Raw genomic sequence first — 6,021 nt, forward strand, 5'->3', positions numbered from 1 at the left:
TCAGTCAGAGTTTTTCATATTACCGGGTGATTATACATTTATCTTCTCACCACATGAGCTGCTATGTAAAACCATGGTCAATAATTACCACCCTGCAACTGACTTTTATGTATTCTAGAACTGCCTTCACATAAACATGTTGGATCAGAGGAAACAAATAAAACATAAGACTGTCATTAAACTGAGAAGGGTTGGAGGAACAGGGCGGGAGAAAACATCATGGCTGTGCCAGCTAGCATCCTGGCCAAAAGGAGACTCCAGCAACTTTTCACCCCCAGGTACATGACGTACTAGCTACAATTACTGCCTGTCATAAAGAGAGGCAAAACACCACCAGACACAGCATCACAAAGCTTACATTGTACACACTAGGATATAGGAATATAAATATAGAAAACCAAATGCTATCACTATTAAAAGGAATTATGAACTCATTTGTGCTGGCCACCTTCTGAACTGGCTAATTAGGTTTAGACGTCAGCCTTCCTTCCTCTCCCACACCCCTAATTTTTTTGGAATCAGTGTTGTCTTCTACTTTAGACCAAATGGGCTCATATGGTTATTGAAGTAAGTTAATAAATTAAGACTTTTTCAGAGTAGCTGAAGGGATCCAGAGAGTACGGGGGTATGTGGCAGGTGGGAATGCTATGGAGAAGTACAATGATTTAACTAAATTATAAACTCTCTGTAGTGGGTGTGTTTTTTTTTTTTTTTTTTTTTTTTTGTATTTAATATATGTTACTTTCTAGTTAAGTCCTTTTAAAATGGGAACAGTTTAATTTTGAACACATTGTTGATTTAATGTTTAAGTATATGCACTAAACCAAGTATAGCCAATTCTGGAACATCTGTATATATAAAAGAGAATGGTAGCATAACATTTGAAAATGAAAACATTAAAAGAATCCTGTATATTTCTCCTTGGGCTTGTATTTCACTGAAGATATGTCTGAATTCTGGGCATTTGAAATACTTCAAACAAAATAATGAAGCCCAATTCTGAAAAAAGGTAGAAGACCAGCCATCTTCCCCATTCCATTAATTTCACAACCCTTCCTTTCTCCACATCCCAAGCAAGACACTGACAACGTGGCTAGCCAATGCTGTACGTGTGTTAGCCTGAGCAAAAGCAAATGAGAAAGTGGCCACTGACAGTTGACCTATAGACAATTAAACCGTTACTGTCTACCTATGTACATATAAAAAGAATTACACATATATACCATAACAAGAGCATTTGCTTTTTCAGAGGCAAAATCCATCCCCCTCTTACCTGCTCTATTTCATCCTGGTAGAGGGAGAAGAGGAGGAATGTAATTTCTACTATGACATTCTCCTAACTTGGTTATTCTAACTTAAGCTCTTTTGTCAATGTTCATTTTGAAAAGCAACAAAACATTAGAATAAGAGGTCTACCATATCCATGTTGCATTTTGCTTTTCCTTAACCCTAACCAAGTTGCCTTCAGAATGTTAGAACCCAGTAGCTCTGCAAACATATGAAATACAGATCTCGTTATTTTGTGTATTAGTGCAAAGCAACATTTCTCAAGCCCTTTTGCTCAGAATACTAGTCCTAAGAGATGCTAGATCTCCCATGAAATCAAGTTTTTTCAAACCAAGTAAGTTTGGAAGCATTTCTTTCTGGATAATCTTCTGGAAATTTCTTGATGAACACACTCATAACAAAAGCTCATGAAAGTACTATTATCAAGAAACTTCTTTGTTGAACTCATAATTTTCCAAACTTCTTTGATAATAAAACTTTCTTTAGGAAACACCTACAACCATCTTGTGGAAAAAGTGTCAACAAAACCTATTTTTGGAATATTATTGCTTAAATTTTTTTTAACATTTATTGATTTTTGAGAGGGAGAGAGAGAGAGACAGAGCGTGAGTGGGGGAGGGGCAGAGAGAGAAGGAGACACAGAATCCAAAACAGGTTCCAGGTTTTTGAGCTATCAGCACAGAACCCAATGCAGGGCTGAAACTCACAAACTGTAAGGTCATGACCTGAGCCAAAGTCAGACGTTTCACTGACTGAGCCACCCAGGAGCCCCTCTGAATACTATTGTTTAAAGGACAGGAGTGGGGGATCTATTATATCTGTATGTAAAAGAAAAAAATCCACACAAAAAGCAGAATGTTTCAATAATATTTCATTACTCTGTGTTGAAAAAATGTGTTATAAGTCACTAGAAAGGTGAATCTGGGAGCAAGCAAAATTATGGTTATAGCTTTAAATGAAAATGGAATATAGCTCTCCCTCCCATCCGAAAGTAGAGCATTCCTATGAAAACTTTCATAAGCTGAAATGACATAAATCAAACAATTGCCAATAATACATGGAAAAGTCTTTGAGTGTATCCAGAACCCGCCCCCCCCCCCCAAGAAACTTTTTTAAGCTTTTCTGATACTTTAGGACACATTTTGTTAATGGATGCACAAAATAAATTAAGATGAAGCACAGATGTTCATAGACAACAGTTCAAAGCTCTGGTGTCTTGAGGCCAAGGGGCTGAGCTTCGTTCCTGGGGAAGGAGTTTGGCGGGATCACTCTCACTGCTGGGGGGGTGTGCTGGCTGCCTCTGTAAGGGCTTGCTGCAAAACAAACTGAACACTACTTTTGCTCTTCACCTTTTTTCTTAAAAGTGAAAATCCTCATCCAATTTCTTTGTGTTAGTGAAAACAGCTACTAATGAAGGTCTCCCATAAAAGTGAAGTGGCATAGTGCAAACTTTCTAAAAGCTGGGGATACTGGCATATAAATGTATCTGAATATATTTTATCTTTATTGAGTGCCATTTAGTCTTTTCTTAGAATGATAAAGGGATGATAATAGTTTTCCTTTTTTTACATTATTTAAATTTACCATATTGAGTACAAACTGTACTTAAAAAATTAAGAAACTAAACAACCCAGGAAACAACAGATATTGGCAAGGAGGCAGAGAAAGGGGAACACTTTTGCCCTGCTGGTGGGAATGCAAACCAGAAAACAGTACAGAGTTTCCTCAAAAAATTAAAAATAGAACTACCCTATGACCCAGCAATTGCACTACTAGGTATTTATCCAAAGGACACAAAAATGCTGATTCAAAGGGGCACATGCACCCCAACGTTTATAGCAGCACTATCAGCAATAGCCAAAGTATGGAAAGAGCACAAACGTCTATTGACTCTCGAATGGAGAGAGAAGATGTGGTATATATATAATGGAATATTACTTGGTCATCAAAAAGAATAAAATCTTGCCATTTGCAACAAGGTGGATGGGACTAGAATGTATTACGCTGAATGAAATAAGTCAGTCAGAGAAAGACAAATATCATATGATTTCACTTATATATGGAGTTTAAGGAACTCAACAGATGAACATAAGGGAAAGGAAGGAAAAATAAGATAAAAAGAAAGAGGGAGGCAAACCAGAGAGACTCTTCAACACAGAGAACAAACTGAGAGTTGCTGGAGGGGTGCTGGGTGGAGGAATGGGCTAATGGGCAGTGGGCACTAAGGAGGGCACTTGTTGGGATGAGAACTGGGTGTTATATGTAAGTGATGAATCACTTAATTCTACTTCTGAAATCATTATTATATTATATGTTAACTAACTCAATTTAAACAAAATTTTTTTAAAAACTAAGAAACTACAATGGTGAATTTAATATACGAAGCTGTGAATTACACAAAAGGCCAATTGTTTTTCCATTGATTTTCATTCTGTGACCTGTTAAAATGGTGATTGAAAAAAGCCACCCTTCCTCTGAATTCTCATCCTTGAAATATGGATGTTCCATGAGCATATTTTCCTAAAATCTTTTGGAGTTTGAAAATTTTCACCAGATCTCCACCATAGATTCACACTTACTTAATTTAGAATGTACATGCTTGAATAGATCATTTGCAGTTTTCAACAGGAGGAATTGAGGGACTGAGCACCTAAAACACAATGCCCTGGTTGCCACAACAAAATGTTGGGTATGCGTTTACCTTTATCCTGATAATGGAAATTTGTGGTTTCCCAGGATGAGCACTTCTAACCTGTGCATCATTCCTGGTTTATTACACATGTGAAGAAAGATGGCTGCTTCCTGATACCCTGCTGTGTGTTCCCAGAGCCTTGTCCTAGCCTGGGGGCCCCTGATCCTCTTTACCCCTCTGAGACCAACCCCAGGATCCAGCTTCCACTCTCAGTACTGCTCACGTGAGCCCTCTGACCATCACCCTGGTCAGCTCATTTCTCTCCAGGCCAGAGCTTGCCTCTCATTCAAACTCCTCCACCTTCCCTGTCTAGAGCTACAAGTACCGCAGTAAATAAATAATGTAAAAAGCGATTGGTTTTAAAGAAACATTGATTTAAAAACAGGATAGATAAAATTAAAAAGAAGTAAGTAAGGGGCTAGAGCCTAAGGGGGGAAAATACCTATTCTTATCTGCCAACTCATTTTATCTTCCTGAGAATCATCAACATATGTTTTAATGTGTCTTTCCTTAGCAACCATCTCTTCTTTGGCACCTGCCCACCATGACACATTTTGCCTGGAGATTTTGGTAAAAAATACCTGACAGAGGAGGACTCAACTCAATCCCCCCTCCCTCGTTTCTTCTTTCTCTTTCTTGCTGCTCCTGTTAGGGATTCTTTCTGGCCAACAGGTTCAAATGCCTTGCCTATTCTAGTGGCATTCAAAGGTTGGACTGGGGAACCCTGCGAGGAGTGAAGTCAAAACTCTTTTCATAATAATATTAAGATGATTATCATTAACTTTTTTTCTCACATTCCTTCATGAGTGCACACTTCTGGAAACACACCACAGGATTCTACCAATAGAAATCTCTGGTAGTAAGAACCAATTGTCTGGGTGCCTGTGTGGCTCAGTCAGTTAAGAGTTTGACTTTGGGGGCGCCTGGGTGGCTCAGTCGGTTAAGCGTCCGACTTCGGCTCAGGTCATGATTTCACGGTCTGTGGGTTCGAGCCCTGCGTCAGGCTCTGTGCTGACAGCTCAGAGCCTGGAGCCTGTTTCAGATTCTGTGTCTCCCTCTCTCTCTGACCCTCCCCTGTTCATGCTCTCTCTCTCTCTGTCTCAAAAATAAATACATGTAAAAAAAAAAAAAGAGTCTGACTTTGACTCAGTGATCTTGAGGCTCATGGGTTCAAGTCCCGCATCTCTGCCCCTCCCCCTCTCAAGCACACACACGCACACACACTCTCTCTCTTTCTCTCTCAAAATAAATAACCAGGCAAAGAGCTCCCTAATTTCGTATGTACAAATATTTCATTGTTATTAGAACTCTAAGAGACAGATACTATGGTAGTCTTGTCCATGAGCTAACTGAGGCCCGGAGAGATGTATTTATACCTTTGTGGCCTACACAGGCCCCACACTATTCCCCAGCCAGCCTTTGAATCTATATTTATCACCAATGGTTTTACCTCTACAACTCTACAGTAACATTTGCCTGAATAATGACATTTTCCTTTTAAGAAAGGGTAGAAGCTATATAAACAACTTCTCTTTACATTAAGTGATAATAAGGTTTTCGTCTAAATTGAGCGACAATGAAGTTTGAGTCTTTCCAGGTAGAGAATTGGATGTGATGCTCTGTTTGACTATCAGCAGAGACAATAATTTTCTACTAATTTGTATGTGAGCCATCAGAGTACTATCTTCTTGCGATCAGAGGGTTTTTTTTTTTCTTATAAAGTCAGAATTTCCAAGACTGAATGGTGTCAAAATATGAGGTCCCTCTGTGATGCTGGTTGTCTAGCACGATATGCACATGAGGGGAATGTCTCTGAATGAGGTTTGTTTTACGTGGTCTTTGATATTTTAAGGAGGACTGGCAGGACTGTCATTTGCTATTACACTTATAAATGCAACCGGAGGAGACCGAACAATGGGGCACCCAAAAAATAAATACAAGTTTTAAAAGTGCTATCTGAGCATCTCACTAAGATCAAAGAGTTGAGTGGTAGTTTTGCTGGGCTTGTGTTTTATGAGATCAGAGTGTTTCTGCCTTATTGA

General features: G+C 38.9%; 1 long non-coding RNA gene across 1 annotated transcript in view; it reads left to right on the top strand.

The window, feature by feature from the left end:
- Nucleotides 1-6,021, top strand: part of LOC128775889 (uncharacterized) — a 69,315-nt gene that overhangs the window by 60,029 nt on the left and 3,265 nt on the right. The window lies entirely within an intron of this gene.

The sequence above is a fragment of the Panthera pardus genome, unplaced genomic scaffold (genome assembly GCF_024362965.1).
Source record: "Panthera pardus isolate Hobbes unplaced genomic scaffold, ASM2436296v1 HiC_scaffold_1, whole genome shotgun sequence".
In the NCBI taxonomy this organism is placed as follows: Eukaryota; Metazoa; Chordata; class Mammalia; order Carnivora; family Felidae; genus Panthera; species Panthera pardus.